Genomic DNA, 17257 nt, shown 5'->3' with positions numbered 1-17257 from the left:
GGACCATGCCATATGGCAGTATGTGGATCCTTCCATTTCACCTTGGCATAAGTACGCGTAGTTGTAGTGTGACATAGACACTCAGAAAGGGCCTTGGCATCCACATTTTAAAATTTCAAAGGAAATAGAACATGACTTAATTGTGTGGTATATGGGAATCTAAATCCCCCTTTTTATTTTATGAAGATCTCGTTTAAAGTTCCACAATACCTTGTCCTTGAGAATTATAAAGAATCCCAGTTATATGTGTAACATTAAATTGTCTAAAGAACACCTCAAATGACTGCAATAGCCAGTTCCATTATCTGTTTTAATCTGATTTGGAACACCAAGCATAAAGAAACAACTTAAGCAATGACTACTTACATTTTTTAATTGCTTCTCCTGTTAAAACAGTTGCAACTAGAAAGCCTGAGAAGGTATCCATAGTCACAAGTAAATATTTTCATTTTCCAAAATCAGAAATACCAGAAGAATCCATTTGCCATAATTGACTAGGTATGAGCCCAGAACTCCTCAGTTGTTCATGGTTTTGCAAGCTTGTACAACCACTCTGGAAATCAGTCTGGAGGTTCCTCAGAAAATTGGACATAGTACTACCTGAGGACCCAGCTACATCACTCCTGGGCATACACCTCAAAGATGTTCCAACATATAATAAGGACACATGTTCATAGCAGCCTTACTTATAATAGCCAGAAGCTGGAAAGAACCCAGATGCCCTTCAACAGAGGAATGGATACAGAAAATGTAGCACATCTACACAATGGAGTACTATTCAGCTATTAAAAATAATGACTTCATGAAATTCATAGGCAAATAGAGGGAATTAGAAAATGTCATGCCACAAAAGAACATAACATGGTATGCACTCACTGATAAGTAGATATTATCCCAAAAGCTTGGAATACCTTAAAAAAAATTCACAGATCATATGAAGCTCAAGAAAGAAGGAAGACCAAAATGTGGATGCTTCATTCCCGCTTAGAAGAAGAACAAAATACTCACAGGAGGAAATACAGGGACAAACGAGTGTAACAGGGGCAGAAGAAAAGGTCATCCAGAGGCTGCCCTATCTCGGGTTACATCCTATATGCAGCCACCAAACTCAGTTACTCTTGCTGACGCCAAGAAGTGCTTGCTCAGTGGAGCCAGGTATAGATGTCTCCTGAGAGGTTCTGGCAGAGCCCTACTGACACAGATGAGGATGATTGCTGTTAACGATTGGAATGAACAAGGGAAGCCCAATGGAGGAGTTAGAGAAAAGACTGGAGGAGTTGAGGGGTTTTGCAACCCCATAGGAAGAACAATAATATCAACCAACCAGACCTTACCAGAGCTCTCAGGGATTAACCCACCAAACAGTAAATACACAATGGGGGAGCCATGTCTTCAGCCACATATTTAGAAGAGGATGGCATTGTTGAGTATCAATAGTAAGAAAAGCCCTTGGACCTGTGAAAGCTCGTTTTCCCAGTGTTGGAGTGGGTGAGTGGGAGTGGGGAGCATCCTCATAGAAGCAGGAGGAGGGGAATGGGAAAAAAGAGGACGTACTGTTTCTTAACTTTAAAGTACATTAAATAGTTCATACAAGTTTGCCTAGACCCCTTATTGAGGGCAATGCCACAGCAGATTTGTATATCAAGCAGATTATGGGCTTTACACAGGAACAATTATCCATACAATCTATTTGGTATTTCTAGAGAATGTGCAAGTCAAATTGTAAAAACTTGCCTCGAATGTCCTCAATTTCTACCTATACCACCTAACAGTGTTAATCCTCATAGAATCTTTTAAGACTAAAAGTACTGTTGATATTTTGATACCTCCACCAAACCACTGATCTTCTGTAATTGAATTACTTTCTGCGTAATAAACTATTTAATTTAGATGAAAGTAAACATCAGCCTTTCAAGGTCTTCTAGGATGAACTATTTTTCTTAGTCACTTTGCTGTGACAAAAGCAAATAAAGAAGAAGGGTTTATTTTGATCCATAATTTGGGGTTACTGACCGTCATTGGGTGGGGACTTGGTGATAAGAAAGTTACATGTCTGGTTACACTGTATCTGTAGTCAGAAGGTAAAAAGAGATAAATGCTACATTCAGCTTGCTTTATTCTTTTTACAAAATCCAAAGTCCAATACCTTATACAATAGGATTTGACAGCCACATTCAATATGCATCTTTCTACCTCAATTTATCAACCTAGAATATCTCTCATAAATGTGAGAAGAGGTGTACTTTCATAATATTCTAATTTCCATTAATCTAATAACCATATTCTAGATTAACCATTATGTTCATTTTTGTTGGCAAGTCAGAAATTAACTTAATTTCTTTCTATATCAATATGAACAAAACATGCAACAATGTTTTAATGAATATTCTGTCCTATATATTATATTGAATGGGATGCTATATCATGCTACATTGGTTGGACACCAACTGTTGTGCAGGAGATCCTGCAGGACTTGAGGTTAACATTTAATTATGCTGGTTACTCTCATAGTCTGAGGCATACTACAGACTTTTGGAAGTTGTTCATGAGAACCCAGGCCAGCTCCAAAGCCAGTTGAAATATTGAGTTCTCATAAACAAAACAGGTAGCATGGAAGAACTAATAAGCATGTGTATTACAACAGTAAATAACAACATTCAGGGTTATGCTAAAAATTCAAAAGAACAAATATGTTTTATAGCCCTTAGCATGGTACTTGGTCTAAGGCTAGCCTTCAATATACAATAGAATAACAATACTGTGAATGTCATTATTTTATTATGTAGCCTATTTTGTCTTTATCCTATTTATTTTTAGTCAAACCATAAGCCTCTGTGGAGCATGAGTGCAGAAGTAAGCAGGGAAGTAACTGCATAGCTTTTTCATTGCTGCTGTTTCTCAAAACTCCCCTCTCATTTATGAATAGCTTGAGAAGCCACTTTCAAAATTCCTAAATGAGGGACAGGCTGTGCTCGTTCTTCTACTTGTAGATGCTTATCATGTGTGACTCATGCAAAGTCAGTGTTGGAATATCAAGGTCGTTTATAAACTCCCCTAGCTGCAGACCAATAATATGTTCAATGTTCACTTCCCAAGTACCTGGTAGACTGTAGACATATTGCAACAGGTTGATAAACACTTCATAGTTTTCATTAGGAAAGAAAAATATCATATTAGGCGGACTATGTAAAAGTGCTATTTCACTCAATCAGTAGAAAGCTGTGAATTTGAGTTCTATCTCCAAAGTCTACCTTCTCTATTTGCCTAAGTGTTATAAACCTCTCAAGGTCAAATAACATTTAGGTATCTCAAACAAAATTTGTTTCCCTAATTTCCATATACTTATACATTTCTGTGGTATTTACCTATAATTTATGTTAATTTCTAGAAAGCCTTTGTTTAGTTAATTGGAGTGTGTTCTGTGTTCTTTAAAACTACTAATGATCAAATTCTCATCATTGATAAATGCATGAACACATTTTCATTCTACTCTTACAAATGACTCCTCTATACTTTCTTAAAACTATGAACTACATGTCAACATTCTATGTGTGCATTAATGACATTTTTAAAATTGTTTAGTACCTAATCTAAATTATATTTGAGGCATCCAATTCTCTAACATTAACTGTCTTTTTATTTTTAAGAGCCAAGGAAGAAAAACTTTCAGAAATGAAGCTGCTCCCTGTGACTACCAATTTCTGTTAATAATCAGGCAGGTTGTCATGGTGGTATGATGTTTTCAGAAGCTTCCTGATAGCATCGAACCACACTGGCCATATGTTTCTTTACAAATGGACTCCAGGTGGAATGATTTGAGTTTGTTTTTATGATTTCTGTTATAAATGTTTCTTAATTCTTCCATGGACCAAAGAATTGAATCAGTTCCAGACTGTCTGGAGCCAGTATAAGTTCAGAAAATGATGTCTGTGGGGGAATGAATTTTAATATGTGTAATATGGTTTAGTTGATGGTAATTATTAACCATCAACTTAATACGATGAAAACAACATATGCTGTTTCTAAATGTTAAGCCTGCTGTATATGCTCTGAAAACATGAATTCTGTAGCTAGTATTGGTATGCAAAGGATTACCCTTGCAGTGAAAAAGATTGTTAAGCATTTATTTGGTCAAGATTTAAATCATTAATTTCTAAACAACTCCTTCCTTCTTTTCCTTTTTCATTTACTCAATCGTGAAATTAATCTCACTCTGAAAATTACAAAGACTCAGAACAACAAGTTTTAAACTTCAAGTGGAAGAATGTTTTGGAATGTATATGGACATATATATTAACACTTATATGAATGCCACCAAATACAGAGAGGTATCTGTGGACATAATCTGCCAAGTCAGAAAGGACATGTCTCCTAGCATACTTGCAGGAGGAAGTGATAGGTACATTAGGAGAAGATATAATGACAAGGTGCTTCTCTAGCTTGGCAAAGTTTGCACTCTGTAACATGGATCTGAACACGAGGTAGACTCAGCACATTATGACATTGCAAAGAATTCCTCCTAGAAATAATGAAAGCATTAAGGAAGAGATAGCCCTAGAGAGAGGATATCTGGTGTTAGACAGAGGGAAGAAAACACTCCACACACACACACAAAAAAAACAGCTGCTGTGGGAAAGCAAGTGCCCAAGAGCAACGTCTGTAGATTCTCCTGGCATGCTAGCATTTTGGTTCTTTTCCCCATAGGACACTTCATCTCTTGAAATCAATAATTTTGCTGAATACAGAATGAAAAACCCAATATGGGAGCAGTATAAAACAACAAAGGAGTTTTACCAATCTAAGAAAGAGTACCTGGCCATGTACTATAGTGGTAGACTAGCTGTTGTTCTAGATCACCCTATTGGAAAAGGTTGTAAAGACTTCTTTATAAGACACAGAAATACACAATTAAGAGAATGGTTTTCCAATTCACCTTTCTTACTATGAAGTTTGTAACATACTTAGTTCAATATTTTTTGTATTATAACCCATTAATTATTAAAGAAAGTACCAGGAACTTGAAGGAGAGTAGGGATGGATGTATAGGAGGATTTGGCAGGAGGAAAAGGAAGGGAGATATATTGTAATTAAAGTATAATATAAAGAAACAAAAGAAAAGTACAAAAGATTAACCAAACTAGGAATAAAATGTAGGGAAGTTATGATGTACTTAAAGTATAATCTGATAAGAAGCAATTTTTGAAAAAGATGGAGATAATTTTTAAAAAATACCCTGAAAAGTGTATACAGACCACTGGGGTTATTAATTTCGCCAACTATCTACAGATTTTCTAGAATAATTATAACTACTTAAACCCTTTCACAATTCTAAGCTGATTTATTTCCAGAAATGAGTTGGTTCAATATTTCAATGCTCCTGAAATTTTTAAGCTTTGTTGACCTGACTTCCAGCTCTAGCAAAGATTCTAATTAACACACAACTTGAGACTCAAAATCCTATAAAAAGCTTGCCCTGAATTCTAGATCCTCACTTATCTAAGTGCGAGTATCACATTGCTTAAAGTGAATAACTGAATGGTGACAAATGACTAAATTTGATTTTTAAGATACCATCATGTCTATCTTTCTCCAGTAGTAATAGATTTTGTTTGGTTTTGATATGGGGGTTTCATGTCACTAAGTAGCTCCAGCTGGCATTGAACTAACAGTAAAAATTCTCCTTCAGTCTTTCTAGAGCTGAGGTGACAAGCATGACCCTCCATGCCTAGGTAAGATTTACTACTTACTGAATTTTTCCATCTCTAGAACATATAATATCTAGCTATATTAACAGACTTCTCAGGCACTGACCATGAATGTGATAATTCTCATTTGAACTAAGAATCTATAGAAAAGAAGTACCTTGGGCTGCTTAAGGCCAAATAACTATAGCTTACTTCTCCTTTTCATAGTTCTTTCATCTTGCTGTGCTCACAAGTGTGTCCATTGTTTTACTTTTCCCATGATACTCTTTGTTAACATAAGTGCATTCTCATAACCATTGACAATATGCTTTAGTACTGACTACAAATCTAAATAAAAAGTATTCAGTTCAGGGAATTGTACTTATTTATAATTATTTTAGTGAAATTTTCTGGAAAACAACTAATTGAATTCAAAATTGAAATACTTTATCCTTCCCTGAATTTATCTTGATGTTTACATAGTAGACATCAAGTAGTTCTTAGAAATGAAAATAAAACCCTAGAGTCCCCCAGTGCTGAAAAGAAAGGAGACACTTACCCCTGTATTTCAGTATGCTCCCTGATGCTTTGTAAAAAGGTTTCAGGCTTGTTGTTAAAGCCACACACCCCAGATATCCCTCAACCAAAGAATGGATACAGAAAAATATGATTCATTTATACAATGGAATACTTTTCAGCTAGGATGTCATGATTATTGCAGGTAAATGGATGGAACTAGAAATTATAATCCTGAGTGAAGTAACCCAGACCCAAAAGACATATATAGTATATACTCACTGGTAAGTGGATATTAATCCCCCCAAAAAGTACAAAATACTCATGCTACAACCCATAGACCATAAGAAGTTTAAAAAGGAGGAAGGCATAACTGAGTATGCTTCAATCCCCGTAGAAGGGGTAACAAAATCTTCACAGGAGGCAGCAGGAGGGAGAGACCTGAGTAGGAGACGGGAGGGAGGAGGGGACAGGATCACATATAGGTGGGAGAGACAGGAGAGATGCCCAGAGGGCTAGGAGAATGAAATAAGCATTTGAAGTGGGGATAGGATGAACCTTTAGAAAGTTCCAGAGACCTGGAATGTGAGAGGCTCCTAGGAATTAATGGGGATAACCTTAGCTGAAATGCCAAAGAGTGGGAACATATATCCTGAAGGTACAGGTTTCCCAGTAGAGGGATGGGAACCAAACTACCTCAAAAAATTTGACCCTTATTTGTTCCTTTCTAAAAGAAATGCAGTGAAAAAAATAGAGCAGAAGTTGAAGGAAAGGCAATCTAATGACTGATCCGACATGGAATCTATTACATGGGCAGACACCAAACCGGGACACTATGACAGATGAAATGTTGTGCTTGCAGACAGGAGCCTAGCTGTACTCTGAGGGTCCCTACAAGCAACTGACTGAGATAGATGAAGATACTTACAGTGGACCATTGGACTGAGGTTGGAATCCCCCAAGGAAGATTTAAGGGAAGTATTGAAGGAGCTGAAGAGGATGGCAACCCCATAGGAAGACCAAAAGTGTCAAATAACCTGGACCCTTGTGATCTCCCAGAGACTAAGCCACTAACAAAAGAGCATGCATGCTCTGGTCCATGGCGCCAGGCACATATATAGCAGAGGACTGCTTTGTCTGTCCTCAGTGGGAGAGGACGTGCCTAATTCTGTAGAGAATTGATGCCCTAGGGAAGGAGGATGTGGGAGTTGGGAGTGGGTGGGTGAGAGGGGTAGGAATGGGGAGCATTCTCTCAGAGGCAAAACGGAGGGTGCAGTGGGGTGAAGAACTCTTGGAGGAGGGACCAGAAAGGGAGGCAACATTTGAAGTGTAAATAAATAAAAAATTAGCAATATTATCATCATCAACACAACAACAAAGAAGCTACACACACTTAATAGCTGTCTACCTCAGACTTGCAAATGTTGCAGGTTGACTGGGAACAGGCTTTTTATTACAGAAGGGGATAAGATTTTGTACTATACTATATATACCTATGGCACGAACACAGTTGACTATACTACTTGTTACTATCACCTTTAGTAAACATTCTTGAAAATCAATACACACACATACACAAAAAATACACATTATATACATGATGTTATGTTTGGTGATTTTATTTGCATTGTACCAAACGTTTAATGTTTCTAAAATCTAGCATTGTAATTCATTATAATTATATTTTAATTAGTGATGATTCAAGGTTAAGGGCCACATATTTTTTCATTAGATATGTTTGTTTCTGTTAAATACTTCCTGAAAGCCATGGTTGTGTGTGTGCATTTCCAAGCCTATCTTTCCCGCTGTCTAAAAATATGAAATCTTACTGCCTCCCACCATTTAACATATCCAAACTTAAATGTCAGAGTTTGCTCCAAAGAAGCAAATGCTCATGCTATAATAACTTCTGTGCACATCTTAATTTACCATCCTTTAGGAATGCTACTTATTTTATTTCTTCATTTTTAACCTATTTTTCTACTTTTGTTTTATATATGGTACATGAATCTCTTCAGCAGACATTTGCAGATTTCCTGAGGTTTGCATTTCCTGCATGGATCTCATGGACTTCAGGAAGGAAAACCAAACAACAGCTAAGCACAGAGAGTGCCAGATGCCTTCTCAAACTCAAAACATTGGAAACTGAAGTGACCGAAATGAAGAAATAAAATATAGAATAGAGAATATAGAAGAAAAAAATTTTGGAGAAAAGAAAGCAAGGGAATGTTTTATTATAGTAGTAGTAGAAGTAGAAGGGAGGGAGAAGGAGGGAGGGGAAGAGAGAGAAGAAAAGGAAAGGGAGGAGAAGGGGAAAAGAAGAGGTGGGGGGAGGAGAAGAGGAAGAGGGAGAGAGAGGAGAAGATATCTAAGAAGATAATTGAATGAGAGAAAGTGTGCACTGTTTATCATTTGAACCTGACTTTTTCACTCGATTTGGTGTTCTCCATTTACATCCATTTCTGGCAAAAGATCTAAATTTTCTTTTTAAAAAATTTATTTATTCATATGTATATGAATGCTTTATCTTCATGTGTCTCTTCATGTCAGAAGAGGTCCTCAGAATTTATTACAGATGATTGTGAGCCACGATGTGGTTGCTGGGAATTGAACTCAGGACCTCTGGAAGACCAGCTGGTGCTCTTAACCACTGAGCCATCTCTCCAGCCCCTAATTTTTTTTTCTTTCTAGTTAAACACAGCTCCATCTTCTGTCTTATGATAGTAGTAACTATTTAGTCATTCGATTCTACCACTTTTGGATCGATGATCAAAACTCCTTGTTTTTATTCTTGAAGGACAGACTGCTGAGCACCTACCTCTTCCGAAGAGTTGGCTGTTAGTGCTTCCTTATCGGAACCATGAACCTTATCTTTTCTCTAGGCTTTTAAATACCGTATGCCTGTCCTGGGTAGGATGCATTTGCATTCTATTAAACAAACCCAGACAACTGCACTGATTTGGTGTCTCTGTTCCATCAGGAGAGTTGTGGCTGGTCCTGGGTTTCCTGAGCGTTGTATAGCATCCTCTCATTCACAGCAACGTCCTCTTATATCCCAGGCTCTCTAATACTTTCTTCTCAGAATTTTCTACAGTATTAATTCATTCACACAATACACTTTCCCATTTCTCTGCATTTCCAGAACATGATATTGAGGAGTTCATTATGACTCCTTGTGTGACTTTCATTTGATATCTGCAAAACCATGCCATAAAAGGATACTTACTTTCTTATAAAGCAGCTATTCAATATATTCTATTTATTCCTATGGCCCAGGAGAAACAAGTCTATTTGAAATTGGGCAAATTCCATGAAAGAAAATTAATATTTAGAACTAATATTAAGACTGGGTAATTTAAAAAAATAAGAAGAGATACAGAAGATTCAGAATTTTATAGTTTGGGCTGCATGCAGCTAAACGGGATCTGTTGAGTTTTCACATATTTGGACGTCTTGGAGAAGGGAAGACACTGTGTGAAGGATTATAATAGGATTTAATTCCTCATATATTGAGAGCTCTTTTCTCTCTCTTTCTCTCTGTCTCTCTGTCTCTCTGTCTCTCTGTCTGTCTCTGTCTCTCTCTCTGTCTCTGTCTCTGAGAGAGAGAGAGAGAGAGAGAGAGAGAGAGTGTGTGTGTGTGTGTGTGTGTGTGTGTGTGTGTGTTTCTCCCGACAGAACATTTAGAAGAACTTTTTTTTCTACCACTAGGGAAAAGAGAAAAAGTTTTGCTTTACAAAAAAAATTTAAACCAAAAGTTAATATTAGTATAGACGGTAATTTTTAGATTACTTTTTATGGAAACTACATGGGCTTAGTTTACAAATCAGATACTTAGCTTTTACATTCTGGTTAGTAGAGATTACATCTATACATAGCCTCTAGTAGGTTAACAGAATTTAATAAGGGAAGACAATAGCTATAAAAAAAAGTGTCAGAAATGCTATATTTTTATAGTGAACTGAAACCACTAGCAAACAGATACCAAAATATATCAGAAAGTAGATCAACTTGATAATCCAATGTCAGTATCCATAGCAACATATAGGGAAAATTGCTATCTTCATAGATGAGAATGGAATCTAGAGTGAAACTTCCACATTATTCCAGTTGAGTCTGTCCCCACAGGCAAGCCAATGTAATGTTCTATAAGCCCTCAGTGTAGCTGATGTGAAAATGATTTTCATATGGTATGAAGGATTTTTTTATAAAGTACTCAAAGTGTTCAACCTCACTTGCCGTCTGAGCTAAGTAACTTCCAGCCCTGCAACATATTCTCTGTATTTTTCATTTTTCTGCTGTTACTTCCACAAATTGTTTTTCTCACACCAATGTTACAGATTTATTGTTCAGGAAAATCAGGGTTGAGGAGCATTTTTACATTACTCCCTCCAGTTCTCTCACATCCTCAATGTACCCTACTATCCAAGCACAGTAGCTACAGTGATTTAACAACCATATAAACTACCCAACTCTCCTTGTCCTGCTCACATAACTCAGTTACATTATGAAGTCTTTAATCCAACAAATTTTAACTACTATACATGACCCTGCCACTCTTTTTCCCCCACAGGTAATGTCTACATTTATTTTATACCAAAAAAGTTATGTGCAACAAATAAACATTCTTACTTATTTATATCTGTTTTTATTTACCAGTTAGCAAAATGGTATCTTAAATCTCTGATGAAGAATATTTCTATCTATATTAAAGAGGGAATCTTCCCAGTGAACTCCTTTTTACGCGAATGTTTACTCAGGAGCTTTGGAAGCAGGAGTAATATTTTAGATGGAACATACTTCACAGGTCACATACACCTACTATCTAGCCCATGCTCAATACAGCCTGTAACACTTCACCTCTCCTGGGCCAGTTAGTTTAGAAGGGGCAGGGGGTGATTGGTCATATTGCCTGGAATCCTACTCTGCTCTTTTGACTCAGCGTTCTTACAAAATTAGGATTCATGAATGTACTGAGGAAAATGCTAAAAGGTGAAGAGGGGCGGGTGTACTGACAGATGTACACTGGAAGGAAACAGGAGTGGGTGAGGTTCACAGCTGCAGACAGGTTCCTGGGCACGACAGTGGGGAACTTTGCTGACATTTTTCTGACTCTGAAGGTCAGGTCACCCACCACACTTGCCAGTGCCCATCAGAATCAACTGGTGGTACCAGCTGGGGCCTAGCAAGAACTGCTGAGCAGTCTCTGTGGTTTGAGCTTTGTCTTTTCTAGAGACAAAGTCTCAAAATAGCCCAGACTGCTCTTGAACTTCTGGTCTTCCTGCCTGTACTCCTCAAGTACTGGGATTACAGGCATGTGCTACCATGCCTGGCTACACTTTTAGTCTTTTGAATATAATTATAAATAAAAGAAAACAAAAAAGCAACAATATTAATTTTATTGTTCTGTATCTTACCTCACAGGTACAAGGATCTTTTGTACCAAACGAAATACTTTCCTACGTACATGGGTGTTTTGCCTGCATGTTTGTCTACACACCATATGCATGCAGTGCCCTCAGGGGCCAGGAGAGGGTGTCAGATCCCCAGGAACTGGAGTTGCAAACAGACCTGGGTGGTTGGAGCCAAACCTGGGTCCTCTGCAAGAATGACAAGTGCTCCTAACTGCTAAGTCACCTCCCTGGCCCCTAAAACTTGTCTCTTTACATGAAAAAATTCAATGCTTTTCACCATTCCTTATACATAATGAATTTGAACCACTCATCCTAGCACTTGGGAGGCTAAAACAGGAGCAATGTCAAGTTTGAAGCCAGCCTGGGCTATGTAGTGCGTTCTAGGATAGCCTAGGCTATAGTGAAAGATCATGTGTCTCTTTAAAAACAAAACAAAACAAAACAAAAACCACAACAGAAGAGCTGGAGAGGCTACATAGATGGAACAAAAATAATTCTTGGCACACAGCTAGTGTAACCAGTTAAACCTGAGTTGTACTAGAAGTTACCCTCCCTGACAGAAACTAGCTGTGGGAAAGGAGGAAGGGAAATCCCACAAGCCAAGCACAGGCCCTGGAGCATCCCTAGCCAGAACTTCTCTTACTCCCTCAAATATTGTCGCTACGAAATGAGAGGCTTCCTTTGTTAGGATTGCTTCAAACCCATGAAGCACAGAATTACTGTAGGAGTCATTTTCCCCCAGCCTGCCCCTCTGTATTTTCTGTAAGCCAACTAGCAGTGTTTATTATTATTCTGTGGGCAGCTTTTTGAGCTAGGGTTTCACTATATAACCCTGGCTGTCCTGGAGCTATCTAGGCCAGGGCAGCCTAAAACTCAGAGATCCTCCTGCCTCTGCTCCCCAAGTGCTGGGCCGCCAGCCAAGTGTGTGTCACCAGGTCCGGCCAAACCCTGCTTCTTCAGTGTTTAAATACTCAGTCTGAAATAGTCAGAACAATATTAGCGGTTTTATAACACAGTGTTTTCTCCCCTACTCCACTAAGTTTAATAGAAAGTACAGAGAGAAGCCTGAATTCCCTCAGGGCAAAACTACCAAATAAAACACAACAGGCTCGCTTATGGAGAACATATATTTTAGCAAAAAAAAAAAAAAACAAATTTTTTTTTTTTCAAAAAGATAGGGTCTCCTGTAGCTAATGCTGGTCTCTATTTTGCTATGTAGTCAAGGATGACCTTGAATTCCTGATCCTCCTGCATCTAAATCCCAAGTGATGGGACCACAGTCATGCAAGAGCACGCTGGTCGGCAAATGCTGTTTTTGCAACAGCACCTGTTAACTCTCAGTGAGAAAGGGGCATTCATTCTATTAAGTCACAGGAATGTAACAAACAAACAAACAAACAACCAATGATGGCGGTACTCCCAAGACTTAGGAAAGCAAAGGGAAACCTCGAAGGGTCTGGTGGATGGAACCCTCGCACATTTTGAGTAAGGGTTGGAGACGTCTGTAATGTCAAGACAAGCTTTAAAGCCACTCTGCTGAGTGACAAAAGGCAGAACAGGTCATTTGGGATTGGGACCCAAGGGACATGTCTAGCAGAGCCTTGATATGTAAGTAGCAGAAGTCAGCTATTAGTCATTCCACTGCCTTGGAAGACCTGGACACAGGGCTATGAATGACCTCACTGTACAGTTCTCCAAAGAGGACTTGGTTTACCATAAATACCATTCAGTACTTTCTAGATGTCCTTTAACTACTTCAGACGACAATAGCAATGCGTACACAGTAAGATAGTCACGGAAATGTTCACATTCATGGGGAAACACCTTTGATGAAATCGGAATTGAGCTGTCTTTTAAGACACTGGTCAGAACCTCCTAAATAAGAGGGCTTTACAATTCTTATTGTATACCTTTCCCAGCCAGAAATTCTATGGTACATCAGTGACAACTGAAGGTCTTAAACTACCCCACAAATGCGGTCTCAGAATTTGCTGTCTAGTTTCCTATTTTTAACATATTAACCGAATCATAAACAAAACACTGCCACTTTTCAACCCGAGGAATACAGTGGCCGCACAGACCCTTCTGGTAGAATGCAAGTGCTCTGCTTCGCGGTGAGGAAGGAAAGGAGGGGTACTTCTGCCCCAGTTCAACACACAGAATAATTTGGTTTGAGATTTAAGACAGAAGGCACTTTTAACATCTCCTTTAAGATGCTAACCAGAGAAACACAGTCGCTATGCCATCAGGGTTTATTCAGATCACCTCTGGGTTTCTTCTCACTGCTTCTGTGTGGCTACCGGAGTGGGACAAAGTTTCCACATTTCTCTTCCAGATCTTTCTAGGTGTTGTGTTTCTTCTGAGTCAGCAAACGGTTCCTCACGACAGCCCCAAGGTTTATAAATTCAGTATGTGATTCTGAATCACTTACTGACAATCCTTAGTGCAAGAAGGAAGGACAAGGGGAGACACTCTGGACCGACCTCAGAGCACTTGGCTTGTGGCAGCTTCAGTCTAATACTGCTGAGCTCACTGGGACCGGAAGCGAGGGAACACGCCTCTACTGAGGTGAGCTACAGTGTAAGAGGCTTTGCCCAGAAATGCCATAGTGGTTTCAGTTTTTCTCCAAAGACTACATCCACTTCCTACGGTCAGTGTCCTGAGAGCCTTGGAATTAAAAGGTCTAGTCACATGACATTCCGTAAAGTCCCGATCCATCCAGTTCTGACTAGTCAAGCTTGACTTGGATGTTCAGACTTAGTTTCTTCCTCTCAGAGTAGGAGATGGAAAGGGAACCAACCACCCTCCTGTTTCTGCTGTCAACACTGCACCAGGGCTGTCAGCACGTTTCCCAAGATGTTCTGTCTGCGTCTACTCCCTCCACTGTTTATCCGTCCCGGTGTGCTGACAGTCCCTCGCTACTCTTCAACTAATCTGTACAGTGAGCTCTGCAGGGGTGGATCCAATGTTTCTACCTTTATTTACAAATATCACACGAATGGACTCTAATTGAATCTACAGGTTTAAATCCATCGGCTAAAAACATATTACCTATTGTAAACATCGCAATATTTAATACAATATCTATTCTCAAATATTTTCATGTTCATGATCACATTTTGTTATACCTGAAATTGAATTTATACACATTAAAGAATTACTAGCAATGGCTGCTCACTTTACGGTTGAGGACCGGGGGCTAGGGCTACATTTTATTATCTCAGAGACATCTTCAAGGTAAAGGTAAAGCTTGTCTTTGATTGGCTGGGTGTATCCTTTATTTGTATCCAGATTTAAAATGAAGACTGACAGAGGAAATAGCTAGGGCCCCTTCTACACTTGATCTTAGCCAAAAGGCCGAGAAGCGATTAGGACCCCTTCTAATTTTCAATATTTAAAAAAAAATTCAGTTTAAGATTCTCAGGGATAGTGTCTGTTGTGAATTAAAAAAAAAAAAAACTTGCAAAATAAACTTAATGAAAGAAGTGTTGGAGACGGTTGGGTGGAGATCCCTGGCTGTCAGTCTTCCTTAGGCTGCAGCTGTCGCTTCCGGGCCTCATTCAAGTAAACCAGTCGTTTGTAGTTGATGAGGAGGAGACGTGGTGAGGATGATATGTGGTGACGCAGATGATGCAAAACTCCTTCAGCACAAAGTACAGAATGTAGGCCAGGTACAAAGATCCCCACCACAGACACGATGGAGGAGGTCATGAGGACCAGAGCTGCAACTGCGCTGGCTGTCATGCCAAGTAATAACTGTAGTATACAAAATATAAGTCCAAAGACACTGTTTGGCTGGTTTAATACACCATCTTTTCCCAAAAATGGAACCCAAAAGACCAAATCCTCGACCCCATCTGGAGGCCAGGGCGGCGGAGCACTTCACCCAGGGCTCCAGGTCGCAGAGGGCTGGGTGCTCTGGGTCCCTCTCCTTCTCCCGCTCCACGTGGTAGGCGTAGATGGAGAGCAGGATCCCGGCGGCGCACACTGCATACTGGGCCACCCGTTCCCACCTTGGCAGGGACACTCTCAGCAGGACGGCCGCCGCCATCTTTCCTGCTCCGCCGCCGCCGCAGCGGCCGCCTCCCTCCGCCTCCACCTCAGACGCCGCGGCCCTCCGGTCGGGACCCGACCCAGCCCCCGCTGCTGCCGCTGCCGCCATCGCCACAGCCTCCGCCCGACCCTGCCACTTTTAAACCACGGCTGAAGTAGTGATCCTAAGGAACCAGTCTTAAATAAAGGTTTGATTATGCTAGGCAGTAAATATACTTTAACAAATTTTAAAAAAAGACTCCAGTGCAAATGACATATTTCAGCAGGGACTTGAAACCTGTCTGTAAACAAGAAATAATTAAGGTTGTTTCTCTGGGACAGACTATGCCAGCTTAGAACATGGACATTTTTTAGAACCACTCTTATATGCCAACCAAGATAAGTTCATATTGGACAGTCTTTCTGGTCTCCTGGTCTCTCCTCCATCACATGTGCTATGTGGAACTGAAGAGCTGTAGACAGGATAGAATTAAATTCCTACCACAATTTTTAGTGCTTACACAGGAAGGCAGCAGGGAAGTTTCAAATAAAACTTAAGCTTTATATTTGTGATTAGATTTTTAACATTTTTTTTTACAAAATTATCAACACCAAATCATATGTCTTGGAGGTGGAAAAATGTACCCCTAAAATATTAATATATTTAACATATGGGTAAAGTCACACACGTATGAAATAGAATGTGTTTTGCGAAGCACAGACAGCTCCAAATGTAAGCTTCTTACAGGTGGAAAAATTAAAATGTTTAATATTTTTCAATCTTAAAGCAATATCATGTGGGTTAAGAAGTTGATATGAGCCTACTTCCAAGGTACCCAGCCTCTCCCAGCTAAGCAGCTGCCCTGACTTCCTAAAGCATGCACAGATTATTTGTTTTTGATTGCTCTTCCACCCACCAAATTTGATTTCAAATTATCGAATCTGCTTCTTGAGCTGATTCTTCTCTCTAACTACTCTAAATATTCACCTCTCCTCCTCTTTGCAGGAAATGTGTCTCTGGCTCCTGGAGCCTGCCTTGCCTTCTGGGCACTCATCATATCTCTCCCAGTCTTTCTGACTCCTGGAGCTTGGTACATTCTCCTACAGCATCTGTCACCTCAGGATTTTGCTCCATGTTTCTGGACTTCTGTGAGCCCCCAGCTCCTTTCTACTAAAACACTTACTTTTCCCCCTTTACACTGCGACCTTTGTCTCTCACAGCTCCTTGCCTCCTATGAATTGCTAGCTATACTCTGTAGCATTTCTATGCCCTGTCAGCCCTCTACAATATTAATATTGAAATCTTCCCTGGGGCAGAGTTCCTACCTATGACCCTGATCTCTGTCTCTCAGATCTGTCTTGGAGCTTATAGGAACTCTTCCTCTGGCAGAGTTTGTTTTGAGACCTGCCCATTGTTACTCCTAGAACTCAGAGATTTTACCAAAGCTCTGCCATCTTACTGACTTGGCCTCTGTATAGCTCAATTGATGGCCAAAATGTGGCACAATTGATTTTCAAATTCTATTATATGGTAACAACTGCCACTTCACAAACAAAATGGTCCCCAAACCTCTTATATCTAAACTTTCACTGTTATATACTTCCAAATGTGCC

At 39.5% G+C, this 17257-nt stretch overlaps 1 pseudogene; it reads right to left on the bottom strand.

Annotated features, from left to right (window-relative positions):
• Window positions 1–15130: 15130 nt before the first annotated feature.
• LOC116907107 lies at window positions 15131–15662 on the bottom strand (annotated as a pseudogene).
• Window positions 15663–17257: the final 1595 nt, after the last annotated feature.

This window comes from Rattus rattus, chromosome 8 (assembly GCF_011064425.1).
Source record: "Rattus rattus isolate New Zealand chromosome 8, Rrattus_CSIRO_v1, whole genome shotgun sequence".
Taxonomy (NCBI): Eukaryota; Metazoa; Chordata; class Mammalia; order Rodentia; family Muridae; genus Rattus; species Rattus rattus.
Note: the sequence above shows the minus strand (reverse complement) of the source record. Positions and strands in the feature narration are given on the sequence as shown.